The 15,185-nt window shown below is 43.1% G+C and overlaps 1 non-coding gene across 1 annotated transcript; it reads left to right on the plus strand.

Annotated features, from left to right (window-relative positions):
* Positions 1-3,356: 3,356 nt before the first annotated feature.
* On the plus strand, positions 3,357-3,430 carry TRNAI-AAU (transfer RNA isoleucine (anticodon AAU)). The gene has a single exon. It is a non-coding gene; the product is annotated as a tRNA-Ile (tRNA).
* The last annotated feature ends 11,755 nt before the right edge of the window (positions 3,431-15,185 follow it).

The raw sequence follows: 15,185 nt of genomic DNA on the forward strand, positions 1-15,185 counted from the left end.
TGCTATGAAGGAACTGGCCTGTTCTGTGTGTGGCCCTTGAGGCAGGGGATTCACCTAGTTTGCACCCGGCACTAAAACGCCTACAAGTTTTAGCTCACCGGCTCGCAGGCAGGGGGTTAATCCCAGTGAAACTCACAGATCAGGTGAGTACAGACATTCACTTTTATTATTATTATTATTATTATTATTATTATTATTATTATTATTATTATTATTATTATTATTATTATTATTATTATTATTATTATTATTATTATTATTGCTCATTATTTGAGATCGGATTTCTTGGCGGATCTTAGCGGGTTTTTAGTAGTATTTAGCGGATCTTGAAAATATAAGTTGACAACACTGTTCCCGAATACCGAACAGAAGATTAAATTGTATGACATGTCCGGGATTCTCCGGACTTCTGATAACCTTTCTCTTGGCGGAGATGTATGAAAATTTACTCGACTGGAAGTACCGGTACTCGTAATTTTTTTCTACAATGTTTGCTTTACGTCGCACCCATCCATATTAAGTCTTACGGCGACGATGGGATAGGAAACGGCTAGGATCTGGAAGGAAGTGATCATGGCCCCAGCATTTGCCCGGTGTGAAAATGGAAAACCACGGAAAACTATCTTCAGGTCTGTCGACAGTGGGGTTCGAACCCACTGTTTCCCAATGCAAGCTCGCAGCTACGTGGCACAAGGCACGTGGCTGTTCGCTCCGTGGCTTGAAATAAATAAAAATGCCTGCATGCAACTGCAAAGCAGGTGCAAAAGTTAATTTTACTGCATACAACAATGAGCTCCATCCCAGTATTAAAATATAGGTACGTTAATATTACTTTATATGACAGTGGGTTTATTTAATTTCTATCTCCTGAAAGAATTTCATAAACCTTATCGTTATACCTCAGTCTGCATTCCTTTCCGTGAATTTCTTTCTCGCCGCTTTAGAAGCAAATAATATCGCTATTTTGTGTTGGCGCATGAGGTGAATGTTGCTCTCGGCTACACCGACTTCTCTTGCAGTCTACCTTTCATGTTTTTCTCCATAAAGTATTGCCTTCCCCTTGAAGCTCGCTTCGTACGAAACCTTTCGCTATTTGGCTTCCATATTTTCATTAAGTCAAACTCACAACGCAAGTCCTAATGAAGGCTTTTATTATCAACAGTGCCACCTAAAATACAGCATCGATAAAATGAAACACGAAAGCGCGCCAAGCGGAAATGGACCCGAGCTAAGCCGAACAGAGCCGAGGCATACGATTCTACCGCGCATTCTAATTTCGGCGATTAAACAGCTGAAAAAAAAGTGTTCTTTAGATTCGAATAAATATGGAAGGCTAATTATCTTGGAAGTGCAGTACCGGTATTAACTCAAAATGACTATTACTTTCCACTACCATAAATGCATAATTGACATTAAAAGTTAATTGAACTCTGATAAAGGTGAGGTATGAACACACGTGTAGCTTCATTCTTAATCAATCCTGAATATAACAAAAGTTGCAATAAAGGATTCCATCACTCGAATTAAAACCTTCCTTGGAATATCGTTTAGCACATGTTTTAACGGAAACAGAAATGGTTGTTCGTACCATATTCACAACCACATCTAAGAGGAAATATATATTATTGATTTTTACTTCCCACAACTACTTTTTTGTTTTTGGAGACGCCGAGGTGCCCGAATTTTATCCCGCCGGAATTCTTTAACGTGTCAGTAAAACGAGGCTGCCGTATAAGAAGAAAGAAATTAAACAGTGGTGATAATGGCAAACCCTCTGTGGTGTAGACGTTAGTGTGATCAGCTGCCACCCCCGGGTTCGATTCCCGGCTCTGCCATGAAATTTGAAAAGTGGTACGAGGGCTGGAACGGGGTCCACTCAGCCTCGGGAGGTCAACTGAGTAGACTGGTTTTCCACTTCTCCTCCAGGCAAATGCCGGGATTGTTCTTAACGTAAGGCCACGGCCGCTTCCTTCCCTCCTCCTTGTCTATCCCTTTCAATCATCCCATCCCCCCACAAGGCCCCTGTTCAACATAGCAGGTGAGGCCACCTGGGCGAGGTGCCGCTCCTCCTCCGCAGTTGTATCTCCCGGACGAAAAGTCTCACACTCCAGGACACTGCCTTTGCGGCGGTAGAGGTAGGATCCCTCTTGAGTCTGAGGGAAAAACCAACCCTGGAGCGTAAACGGATTAAGAAAGACAGATAATGACAGACACCCTCTACCCTCTTCCCATCCTTGTTTGGCGACGGTTGGGTGTAAAATCTCGGCGTTTCTACCCCAGGACAAAAATTCGCCTATTTTGTTCTCCAGAGCACACCTGTAGAACCCGTTACATTAGGTTTGCCTACAGGATAACCAAGTGCTTCATTCTCAGGAATATTTCTGGATGTCATTTCAGAAATTTAACTGAACCACAAAACTTTATCCAACAGGAAACAGCCTTAAAATATATCGGTGTGAAATTCACTATAAAACGACACGACCGTGGCAATTCGCAATAAATTGTGATGGTTTTATCATCATCATCATCATCATCATCTGTTTACCCTCCAGGTTCGGTTTTTCCCTCGGACTTAGCGAGGGATCCCACCTCTACCGCCAGGGCAGTGTCCTGGAGCTTCAGACTCTTGGTCGGGGGATACAACTGGGGAGTATGACCAGTACCTCGCCCAGGCGGCCTCACCTGCTATGCTGAACAGGGGCCTTGTGGAGGGATGGGAAGATTGGAAGGGACTGGCAAGGAAGAGGGAAGGAAGCGGCCGTGGCCTTAAGTTAGGTACCATCCCGGCATTCGCCTGGAGGAGAAGTGGGAAACCACGGAAAACCACTTCCAGGATGGCTGAGGTGGGAATCGAACCCACCTCTACTCAGTTGATCTCCCGAGGCTGAGTGGACCCCGTTCCAGCCCTCGTACCACTTTTCAAATTTCGTGGCAGAGCCGGGAATCGAACCCGGGCCTCCTGGGGTGGCAGCTAATCACGCTAACCACTAATGGTTTTATCCACATATTATTAATCAGAACCCCTTAGTTTGTGAACGTTAGTAAAGGTGAATTCTGTATCTAACATGATGTGATTATTGCGATCTCCACAAGTACCTGCGCGTATATGCGTGCCTATTATCGGAGGGGGGTAGAAAGACTCCAGATTGTAGCCGAACCTTCACTGTGACCCCAGCGGATCATCGGAGCATTTGTATGTCCATCACATACATTAGTAGATCAAGTTATCTTGTTCAATAACTGTGGCGGGCGTGGTATATGGTAAGAACTTGAAACCATGCGACTCTGTTCTAAATCTGTGCGCCAAAGATAAATCTACTTGAATATTACCTTATATTTCTTCTACACAGCACGTCGGCCCGTTAGCTCAGTTGGTTAGAGCGTCGTGCTAATAACGCGAAGGTCGTGGGTTCGATCCCCCCACGGGCCACTGTTTTTTTTTTTTTTTCTTTCCATTTGAACAGTCTTCTATTGCAGGTTGCGACTCTATTTCCTTCATTGCAACACCACTGGACGTTTCTTACAATGCTTCGTATGCAAGGTATTTTTTTATTGAAGACATTAATACATGCGATAAGCAGTTAGTTTCGGATTTGATCGCCAGGCTGCAGCACGAGACAGCAACTGAAAGGAAGGTGATCAGGCCAGAGCTTGTTGGTGTCCTTTGAATTATCCGCCATGTTTATGCCATCCATATGAAGTCGCTGCTGTTAACAAATTACAAAGTAATTGTTAATTTAATTCTTACATTCATATCCATCTGGATTCGAGTGATATGAAGACTAACAGCAGGAAAACTCATTGTTTTCACAGAATGATACATGTTTCAGATATTGTAAAGTATCTGCTGCTTCCCTTACTTATTTTAAATTCCAGCCAGTTCTATTTCTGGATAGTGTTTACAGTGCACTATATCTTCTGGTTCAAGCTAAAGCAAGTGTGTTACTTTCATCGACATGTCTTTGTGTCATCTTAGCGCTGCTGGAGGGTCGCAGGTCACGTGGCGTGGTATGTCACTGTCTTCGTGAGGTCCAGGTCATACTGTAATGCTGGTGACGTCACACTTTGGGTGGGACTTGGAGGCGATGGGCATTTGCTGCGCTTGAATAACGTGCTGTTTTAAACTACTTAAGAAACTGTCAGTACCTTATAAAACCGAACACTATCAATAAATAGTTGTTAATCCCGTAACGTTCCATTTCTCGCGTAAATTCGTCGTTTCCGTGAGTATAGGCTTATACTTCGCAACATATTCTTGCGATCTCCATCCATTTTTCTAGTCAACTGAAACATTCACATCATACATACTAATAGAAAATATGTAACCAAATACCAATATATATTGTATATTATTTCTGAACCTCGCTGTTTCCACCCCCACGAACACTGCAGCTTTCCTTGCCCTCTAGCCTCCAACAATAACAAAACAAAATGTTCCCTGCCACTGTCATGAAATTAAGCTACTATTAAAAACAAGTAGGTTGTGAAACAGCAAATTACGCCTATACAGTTATGTTCATGTTCCGTTTTCATGGAATAACTCAGTACTGTCGCCCAAGATTTGGAGTTTGACGGGCAAAATCTCAGCAGTCTTATTCCACAACACATTTCGACTTGAATGTTCAAATACATGGAACTCAGATAAGCCGTACGCCCGATGAGATAAAAAAAAATAAAAATAAAAAAAACACAGTTCTAGCCCTTCGGGGAAGCAACTCAATGTTGAAAATAAGATGTGAGCTACGACTTATAATAATAATGTTATTGGCTTTACGTCCCATTAACTATTTATTTTAGAGACGCCGAGGTGCCGGAATTTAGTCGCACAGGAGTTCTTTTACGTGCCAGTAAATCTACCGGCACGAGACTGACGTTTCTCAGCACCTTCAAATACCACCGGACTGAGCCAGGAGCGAACCTGCCACGTTGCGGTCAGAAGGCCAGCGCCTCAACCGCCTGAGCCACTCAGCCCGGCGAGTTACGAATTTTAGGTAAATAAAATATAATGAAGTATGAGAATACATTGCTTCTTTATTCCTAAGAATTGCAATCCTTTTCTTAATCATCGTTATCTGGTCATTAGATTAGCAGTTTGCCTTTGTCTACCGCTACGAGCGCTAAGGTGAGTCACTTAAGCCCTTATAACTACATTCGGCGAGGACTTTTTTTCAAAATATCAAAAAATACCTGAGAGTATTGAAATGAGGAACACATTAGAGAAAGCAAAAGCAAAGTCACCTCCGTACAGGCCATGAAGGCCCTTGGAGGAGTGGAAGGTAAAGGCTTCCACCACTGTTAAACTCGGCACGTGATGGGGTAGAGTGGTTAGCTTTACGCCCGGCCGCCTTTGCCCCCAGGAATTAACCTGGTACTCATTTTTGGTGTAGGCTGAGTGAACTTCAAGGCCATATGCACCTCCGGAAGTGGAAATCTCGTTTCTTAAATTTTACGACTTCCTGACGGGGATTCGAACCCACGTCCTTCTGGGTGAACCGAGCACACCTTTACCGCCTCGGCGAGGCAGCCCCTACATTACAGAAAGAATTATGTAAATAAATTAATTTGGCTGGGATTTGAAACAAAAAGAAGACGAGTAATGAAACGAGCTATTTTAGGCTGTTTTTCCGGAACTGCATTTAGGTAGGAAGCTATTTTCGATATTTTTTTATAGAGCCATCCAAGACTGTCCGACTCATTCGCTGAATGGTCAGCATTGAGGCCTTCGGTTCAGACGGTCCCGGATCGGGGATTTTAATCGCGTCTGATTAATTCTTCTGGCTCGGGGACTGGGTGTTGTGTTCGTGCCAACACTTTCCTCTTCATATTCAGACAACATTCTACACTTCGTAAACACGCAATAGTGATTAGGGCCTACATCCTTCCATATCGGGTTGGCGTCAGGAAGCGCATCCGGCTGTAAAACAGGGCCAAATCCATGTGTGAGACGCAGTTCGCACCCGCGACCTCGCAGCTGTGGGACAAGCGGAAGAAGAAGAAGAAGAAGAAGAAGAAGAAGAAGAAGAAGAAGACTCACAATTTGAAACCTTTCTGAGCCCTTTAGTCCTTCAACTTTCGGCACAATTGAGGAAATTGCTTAATTTGACGTTTTTCGTAGTATGGCGACTCCTACTTTGTCTGTTTTCAACATTTAAATAAATTCAAAGACGCTGAAAATAGATGGGGGAAGGCGATCTCCGTATGCTCCTAGAAATAGACCAAATATGTGCGGAAAACAATCACACAGGCTTAGATTTACCTAAATAAAATTATTTATCCCTGTCTAGTACACTTGTTACAGGTACGGAACTGGTTTGTACTCTTGAAGGATGTGAAACCACTTCCGTTCTCATTTCTTTTCACATGTCTCAATTAATGCCATCTTCTGATAAATAGTGCTCTTTTGTCAGATGTATTTTCTTCGGATAGTTCCTGACAACTTTAACAATAAATTGTGCGTTGAATTGTTACTGTTCGTAAGTTCTTGGTCCAGCAGCCAAGAAAGTTAGTAAAATTTTACTCTATGTATCTTTTTACATGACACGACACAGGCAGGTTCTATGGTGACGATGCAATAGGAATGGGCTAGAAGTGGGAAGGAAGCGGCCGTGCTCTTAAATGAGGTAGCTGGTGTGAAAATTGGAAAGAACAGAAGACCGTCTTCAGGACTGCAGACATTGGGGTTCAAATCCACTATACACGTAAAATAACGTAAAATCTCAAGCTATAATAATTTCACATCCTCGACTTTGTTCAAAAACTATAAGCAAATTCACTTTACCAAAACTCTACCTAGAAAATTCACCCATTGATTTCAGTGAATCTGTCAAAGATCTCGGCGTTATGATAGACGAACATCTTTCTTGGAAGCAGCAGGTTACCAGCATCTCCAGGAAAGTATTTGCGACACTTAACTCACTTAGAAGATTCCGCAACATATTTTCTCGAGTACTAAAAGAACGCCTCATTTGCACTCTGGTATTCATTTCGACTACTGACAACGACCTGACTGCTACTCTTAACGACAAACTACAACGCGCGCAAAACGCCTGTATTCGCTACATATGTGACCTACGTTACTTTGACCATGTTACACCTGCCTACGATGAACTCGGTTGGCTAAAACTCAAACAGCGCCGTAATCTTCATGCTTTATGCCTTCTTCGTCGAATACTCTCCTCATGCTCACCTCCCTATTTGTACAATCAATTTCACCACCTCTCATCCAAATCACAGTTTTGGAACACGGTCAAAATCTGATACACTCTTATCTATTCCACCTCACCGCACCATACGATACACAAACTCATTTGTTATTTCTTCGGCACGACAATGGAATGCACTACCCGTCTCTGTCAGAGGAGCCTGCTAGTTTTAGGCAACTTTGTCACCGCTACCTACTAAGTAATGCTATGGAAATATTGTAGATTTAGCCTTCCTCAAACTATAGACTTTATATAATCCCACTGTTATTACCAAGGATAATAGAAATTAGCTAATCATGTCATAATTGTGTAAATAATCATCTTCATCACCATCATCATCATCATCATTCTCTTATTTTTTTCGTATTTTTATTTTTTATCATAATATTGTATTGTTTAGTGGTTGCAAGATGTTTCAATTGTAAGTGTATTAATTTCAATTTTGCACATGTAGAAACTGTATTTTCTGGTTAGATGGAAGAGACGGCCTAATGGCCTTATTAATCTTGCCAGACAAAATAAATCCATTGTATTGTATTGTATTGTATTGTACACGAATGCAAGCTAACAGCTACGTGACTCAGACCGCTTAGCCGCCTGGCTCTGTAATGTTACTAAACGCATGTAATGACAACCTACAGGCACCAGCTTATACGGTGTACTTTAGAGTCAAATAATGGACAAGACATTGGACTCCGTAGTTGGTGTCGTTGCATACAAGAATCTAAGAAAAAATAGAAATAAATTAAGTATATGTTAGCACACAAGTAAGGGTCCCCATTCTAAGGAAAACGTAAAATTAAGGAATTTCCTGAATTCTGTCGAAAGTTGAAGGGCTAAAGGTCCAGACAAGGTTAATTGTGAGTCTTGAGTAGCTCTATCAAAGGAAAAAATGAATATCGAAAATCACTACCTACAGTTCCGGATCACAGCTTGTTTCTCTACTCGTTGTCTTTTTCATTCTAATCCTACCAAATTAACTAATTTACATAATTCTGTCTGTAATGTGTTCCTTGGTTCAATACCTCCCGGTGATTATTTTATCTTTGAAAGCTGTCCGCATGGAATGTAGTTATAAGAGCTTAAGTGAAATTCTGCATTGACTCACATTAGCGCTCATAGTGGTTGAAAAACGCAAACTGCTAATCTAATCGATCAGATAACGATGATTAAGAAAAGGATTGCAATTTTCAGGAATAAATAAAGAACATATTCTCATAATTTATTATATTTTATTTGTCTAAAATTAGTAGCCTCAGAATTGTTTTGCTTGCCTGAAGGGCTAGAACTGTGGATTATTTTTACAAGTTGCTTTAGGTCGCACCGACGCAGATAGATTTTTTGGCGACGGAAAGAGCTAGAAGTGAGCACGATTCGACCGTGGGCGTAATTAAAGTACAGTGCCTCGTGTGAAAATGGGAAACCACGACAAACCATCTTCAGGGTTGCCGACACTGTGGTTTGAACCCACTACACACAGCTGTGCGACCCTAACGGCACGGCTAACCAGCTCGGTAAGAAGATAAACTGTCATCTATATCAACTTAAATGTCTACACTGGCACAACAGCCTTGAAGAGCCATGGCCTATCAGGCGACCGCTGCTCAGCGCGAAGGCCCTGTGGTCAGCACGACGAGTCTTCTCGGCTTTCTGGACCGGGGACGCTACCTCACCGTCGGATGGCTCCTCAGTTGTAATCACGCAGGCTGACTCGACCTCGAACTAGCCCTCAGATCCAGATAAAATCCACAGTTAACTCAATGTTGAAAACTTCCTACGGTTGTGAGCTACGAATTTTAGGTAAATGAAATTACAAAATTACAATCATTTTCTTAATCATCGTTATCTGATCGATTAGATCACGGCCGACTTGATGCGTCGCTCTAGCTAGCTCCTTACCGGCCTTGACAATCGGGTCTACGCACTGTAATCGGAGTAGTTACACAGCTCGACACGTGGCGCTGGCGGCCGACCTATTTGCGGTTAGCATTAAAAATCCCTAACTTGGCCGGGAATCGAAATCGGGGTCTCCGAGTAAGAGACAGACACGCTACCCCTACACCGCAGTAAAAATATAAAGGAGACAATTTTGTCTCATCGGTCCTTCTAGTGTCAAAACAATAATCACCAGCACCATCCATCTTGTTTTGAACAAATCAGAAAGGAATTCGTGAGCTTATCCAGAAACATGCTATTAAAAGTAATTGTATGTCTCCTTCAAGGAAGGCACGCCCCTTCCTGTTCAGCGGCAATAAACACTGCTCTTAGTTCGTGGTCAAGGTTGTGCCTGCATTACAGCTTACTTCTGGATATTCATAGCAAGGCTTTGACAAGAATGGAGACTCGGCATACAAGCTACGTGCAAAGACTCACCTGTTGCTGCCTTTGCTTCTTTCTTTCTTAATCTGTATACCCTCCAGGGTTGGATTTTTCCTCAGACTGCGAGAGATCCCACCTCTACCGCCTCAAGGGCAGTGTCCTGGAGCTTCAGACTCTTGGTCGGCGGGATACAACTGGGGAGTATGACCAGTACCTCGCCCAGGCGGCCTGACCTGCTATGCTGAACAGGGGCCTTGTCGGGGGATGGGGAGATTGGAAAGGGTAGAGAAGGAAGAGGGAAGGAAGCGGCCATGGCCTTAAGTTAGGTACCATCCCGGCATTCGCCTGGAGAAGAAGTGGGAAACCACGGAAAACCACTTCGAGGATGGCTGAGGTGGGAATCGAACCCACCTCTACTCAGTTGACCTCCCGAGGCTGAGTTGACCCCGTTCCAGCCCTCGTACCACTTTTCAAATTTTCGTGGCAGAGCCGGGAATCGAACCCGGACCTCCGGGAGTGGCAGCTAATCACGCTAACCACTACACCACAGAGGCGGACACTTTTGTGAACAACTGATTGAAAAAGTGTTTCTTTCGTTTAGTGCAGTGTTTTTATAATCGTAGTGATATGTCTGAAAGTTCAGGAGACGAACCTGTATCTAAAAGGAAACGAGGAGTGGTAGACAAACAAACTCACACGCGTAATATTACTCGGAATGCAAGGGTAAAAGGAGAAGTTTATATTTCTTACTCAGGCAAGGAAGTACTAGGTCTGAGCCCTACATTATTCTTTGTTACTGTTTGTTTTAGGTGCCCATCAATATCAAGAAGATGTGATGAGATATGAACACCTGGCCTACTACACAGACAGAATGTGCTGTGGAGTTTATTTATGAGGATTGTTTATCTCCTGTCATGATGAGCAGGCATTATTGATTTCATCCTTTTGATAATTATATTTGTAGTCTAAACCTATTAAAATATTTTATATTTCCTCAAATACGGGTTTCATGACAAAATCCTTTCAAAATTTAATAATTATCCCATAAAAATATGTTTGCAACACTCGTTTATTTCAAAAACCAGTTAAGTGGAAAAATTTTGGAGTTTTTTACAGCATAATTAATAAGCACAAAATAATTTTCCTTAGATAGAAAGTATTAAAAGATAGAATACTTTCAAGCTAAAATATTAAAACCCCTATTATAACATTTTGTCTGATGCTGGACATTTTTTTTTCATTTTCCCAAAAATGACAGACTTGGCGCTTGACTGGTTTCTGAAATAATCGATTCAATTACTTAATCAATCAATATTGATCTGCATTAAGGGTATTCGCCCCCCGGTGGCCGATTCCCTATCTTTTGTTTTCTTAGCCCTTTCTTAAATGATTGAAAAGAATTTGGAAATTTATTGAACATCTCCCTTGGTTATTCCAATCCCTAACTCCCCTTCCTATAAACGAATATTTGCCCGAATTACAACTTTGTCTTCATAATATGAGCTTTCCTACTTTTAAAGACACCATTCAAACTCATTCGTGTACTGACGTCATTCCACGCCATCTATCCACTGACAGCTCGGAACATACCACTTAATCGACCAGCTCGTCTTCTTTCTCCCAGCCCAAACTTTCCAACATTTTTGTAACGCTACTCTTTTGTCGGAAATCACCCAGAACAAATCGAGCTGCTTTTCTTGGGATTGTTTCCAGTTCTTGAATCAAGTAATCCTGGTGAGGGTCCCATACACTCGAACCATACTCTAGTTAGGGTCTTACCAGAGACTTACATGCCCTCTCCTTTACATCCTTACTACAACCCTAAACACCCTCATAACCATGTGGAGAGATCTGTACCCTTTATTTACAATCCCATTTATGTGATTACTCCAATGAAGACTTTTCTTTTTATTAACACCTATGTACTTACAATGATCCCCATAAGGATCCTTCACCCCATCAATGCAGTAGGTAAAACTGAGGAAACTGAAACTGATGCTGACAAGGAAGGAGTTATATGAAATTGAAAAATCAAACCGTAGGAGGAATCCTTATCAACTGAAAAGAACTAACGCCCTTCTTACAGACCCTTTCTGAAGGTGATCTCCAATGAAGTATCTACAATTTGGGTTCGATTCCCGGTACTGCCAGAAATTTAAGAATGGCAGGAGGGCTGGTATGTGGTGCAAGCAGCTCACCTCCAATGGGGCTGTGCCTGAAAAGAACTGCGCCACCACGAGTTTTCTTTATTATCACATTTTCGAATTAATTTTACACACTCATAAATAAGCATTGTGCAGAATAAGATGTAAAGTAGACAAGCAATAGATTAAGAAGCAGAATGTTTAAAGGGACAGTTCGTAAAAGGAAAAGAACAATCATAAATAATAATGTTATTGGCTTTACGTCCCACTACCTACTGTTATGGTTTGCGGAGTCGCCGAGGTGCCGGAATTTAGTCCCACAGAAGTTCTCTTATGTGCCAGTAAATCTACCGACACGAGGTTGACGTATTTGAGCACCTTCAAATACCACCTGACTGAGCCAAGACCGAAGCTGCCAAGTTAAGGTCAGAAGTCCAACGCCTCAACCGTCTGAGTCACTCAGCCCGGCAAAAGACAATCAATGCGAAGATGAAATATCAAAATGAATTGAATGTTGAGTTCCCTTGCGAGGAGGAGCACAGAATACATCGCAGATATCCACAGCCTGCTGTAAGACGTGACTGACTTTTCTTGCAGTCTCCGATTGCTCCAACCGAGGAAGCTAACACAAGCTCATGAGTAGGATCCGTATGTTTTGATCTAAAAATCTCCCAAATATGCTCTTAAAATAGCTAGATTTTTATTTTTATCCACAGCCTGTTTCCAGTCATTCGACCGGGTCAGGAATGTAACGTATGAGGACCCCATCTAGCGGCGAGGATAGGAATTGGGCCGGCTACCGAAGACTTTCGCACTCCTCTGAGGCAATGATTAATGGCTGACAAGTGAAATTATACTGGAGAGTGTTGCTGGAATGAAATATGACAGGGAAAACCGGAGTACCCGGAGAAAAACCTGTCTCACCTCCGCTTTGTCCGGCACAAATCTCACATGGATTGACCGGGATTTGAACAATGGAACCCAGGAGTGAGGAGCCGGCCCACTGCCGCCTGAGCCACGGAGGTTCCAAAAATAGCTAGATATGACCCAAGATATGAGCAAACTTATTTAGTTCCAGCCAGTGATCTTTGTCACTATTTCTTTTAAAGGTACAGTTCATTATACAACCTTATTGCACTACTTCAATTTATTAATATCCTCGCTAGTTATTTTAACGTAATACCATTAGTCTCTATCTTCTTCTTCTTCTTCTTATTCCACTTTTCCCACACCTGTGGGGTCGCGGGTGCGAACTGCGTCGCACATGTGGATTTGGCCCTGTTTTACGGCTGTTTTACGTAGGGATGTAATCACTAGCGTGTTTCTCTGGTGGTTGGTAGTGTGGTATGTTGTCTGAATATGATGAGGAGAGTGTTGGGACGGACGCATATACCCTGTCCCCGAGCCAGAAGAATTATTCAGAAGCGATTAAAATCCCCGAAGCAGGCGGGAATCGAACCCGGGACCTCTGAAATGAAGGCCAGTACGTTGGCCTTTCAGCCAACGAGTCGGACCATTAGTCTCTATCATAAACTCATTATCAATCATTAAACTGTGGTTGGTAATATTAATACTGGAGTGCTACACAATAGTGACAGAGACCAGATCGCTGCTCTTGCAAACCAAAGAAAATCGTCTTTCATTCTTTCTTTCTTTCTTTCTTCATTTCTTTCTTAATCCCACCTCTACCGTCTCAAGAGCAGTGTCCTGGAGCGTGAGACCTTGGGTCGGGGGATACAACTGTTCAGGAGGACTAATACCTCGTCCAGGCGGGCTCACCTCATATGCTGAATAGGGGCCTTGTATTGTACGGGATGGAAAGATTGGAAGGGATAGGCAAGGGTAGGAAGCGGCCGTGAACTGAAGTTAAGTAACATCCCGATATTTGCCTGGAGGAGAAGTGGGAAACTACGGAAAATCACTTCGAGGATGGCTCAGGTGGGAACTGAACTCCCCTCTACTCAGTTGACCTCCCGAGGCTGAGTGGACCCTGTTCCAGCCCTCGTACCACTTTTCAAATTTCGTGGCAGAGCCGAGAATCGATCCCGGGCCTCCGGGGGTGACAGCTAATCACGCTAACTACTAAACCACCGAGGCGGACACAAAATTAAGAATGCGCCGACAGTCACCCGATCACCCTAAACAGGTAATCTCGTAGTCGAGCGTGTTGGACTGATAGAACCGACTAAATGTAAGCTGCGATATACATGCAGCTGTTGCCAACTGCACTTTTTACTCTCATAAAAAAACTGAAAGTCTTTGAGAAGTGCGCTGCACAATGGCGCTGATATATATATTTTTTTTTTAAAGTGCGCAAAGTGAATGACTTCATTTGACAACACTGTGCGGTTCAGGTTGAACCCCAATAATGAGCCTACCGGGCGAGTTGGCCGTGCGCGTAGAGGCGCGCGGCTGTGAGCTTGCATCCGGGAGATAGTAGGTTCGAATCCCACTATCGGCAGCCCTGAAGATGGTTTTCCGTGGTTTCCCATTTTCACACCAGGCAAATGCTGGGGCTGTACCTTAATTAAGGCCACGGCCGCTTCCTTCCAACTCCTAGGCCTTTCCTATCCCATCGTCGCCATAAGACCTATCTGTGTCGGTGCGACGTAAAGCCCCTAGCAAAAATAATAATAATAATAATAATAATGAGCCTTAAAGAAGCTCATTTCGCAAAGTGAGCCGGCAGCGAGCTTGGGAGGCCTCTAGTACTGTTCGAGATAGCTGCAGGAAATTAATACAAGTGGCGCCGCCTTTGGAGGGGGGGAAGGCGTTTTCTGCCCTCAAAATTCATATTAGGAGGCAGAGTGACATTTTGTCCCCCAAAAAATCTCACCGCTGGGTTCCGTTGTTCAAATCCCGGTTACTCCATGTGAGATTTGTGCTGGACAAAGCAGAGGTGGAACAGGTTTTTTCCGTAGGCAACGCCCTGACCCGGTCGAATGACTGGAAACAAGCTGTGGATTTTTTACTCACTGGATACTCTGTGCCGATAATACACAACTATCACGCAATGTGTGTTCTACTGAAAACGTGCAGACGTCACCCTAACGCAGCTCCGTTCGATTCCCCCAGTCACTTTTGTTTTATATAAAATGTTCCAAATATCATGTTCTTTTTCCTTTATCATAATCGTTAGTTCTTTTTATTTCTTCCTGCAATAAGAACCTCCTAATTTGAAATTCTTTGTATCCAAGAGATACGCAGCATACAACTTGGCATGAGAGCCTCCGTGGCTCAGACGACGGCGCGTCGGCCTATCACCGCTGAATACCGTGGTTCAAATCCCGGTCGCTCCATGTGAGATTCGTGCTGAACAAAGCGGATGCGGGACAGGTTTTCTCCGGGTACTGGTTTTCCCTGTCATTCTTCATTCCAGCAACACTCTCCATTCTCATTTCATAACATCTATCACTCATTAATAAATCACTTCGGGAGTGGCGAACCCATTGTACTAATAGCCTATATCTGCTTCATTCATTACACCCCTGACCCGGCCAATGATTGGAAAATAGGTTGT

This window comes from Anabrus simplex, chromosome X (assembly GCF_040414725.1).
Source record: "Anabrus simplex isolate iqAnaSimp1 chromosome X, ASM4041472v1, whole genome shotgun sequence".
In the NCBI taxonomy this organism is placed as follows: Eukaryota; Metazoa; Arthropoda; class Insecta; order Orthoptera; family Tettigoniidae; genus Anabrus; species Anabrus simplex.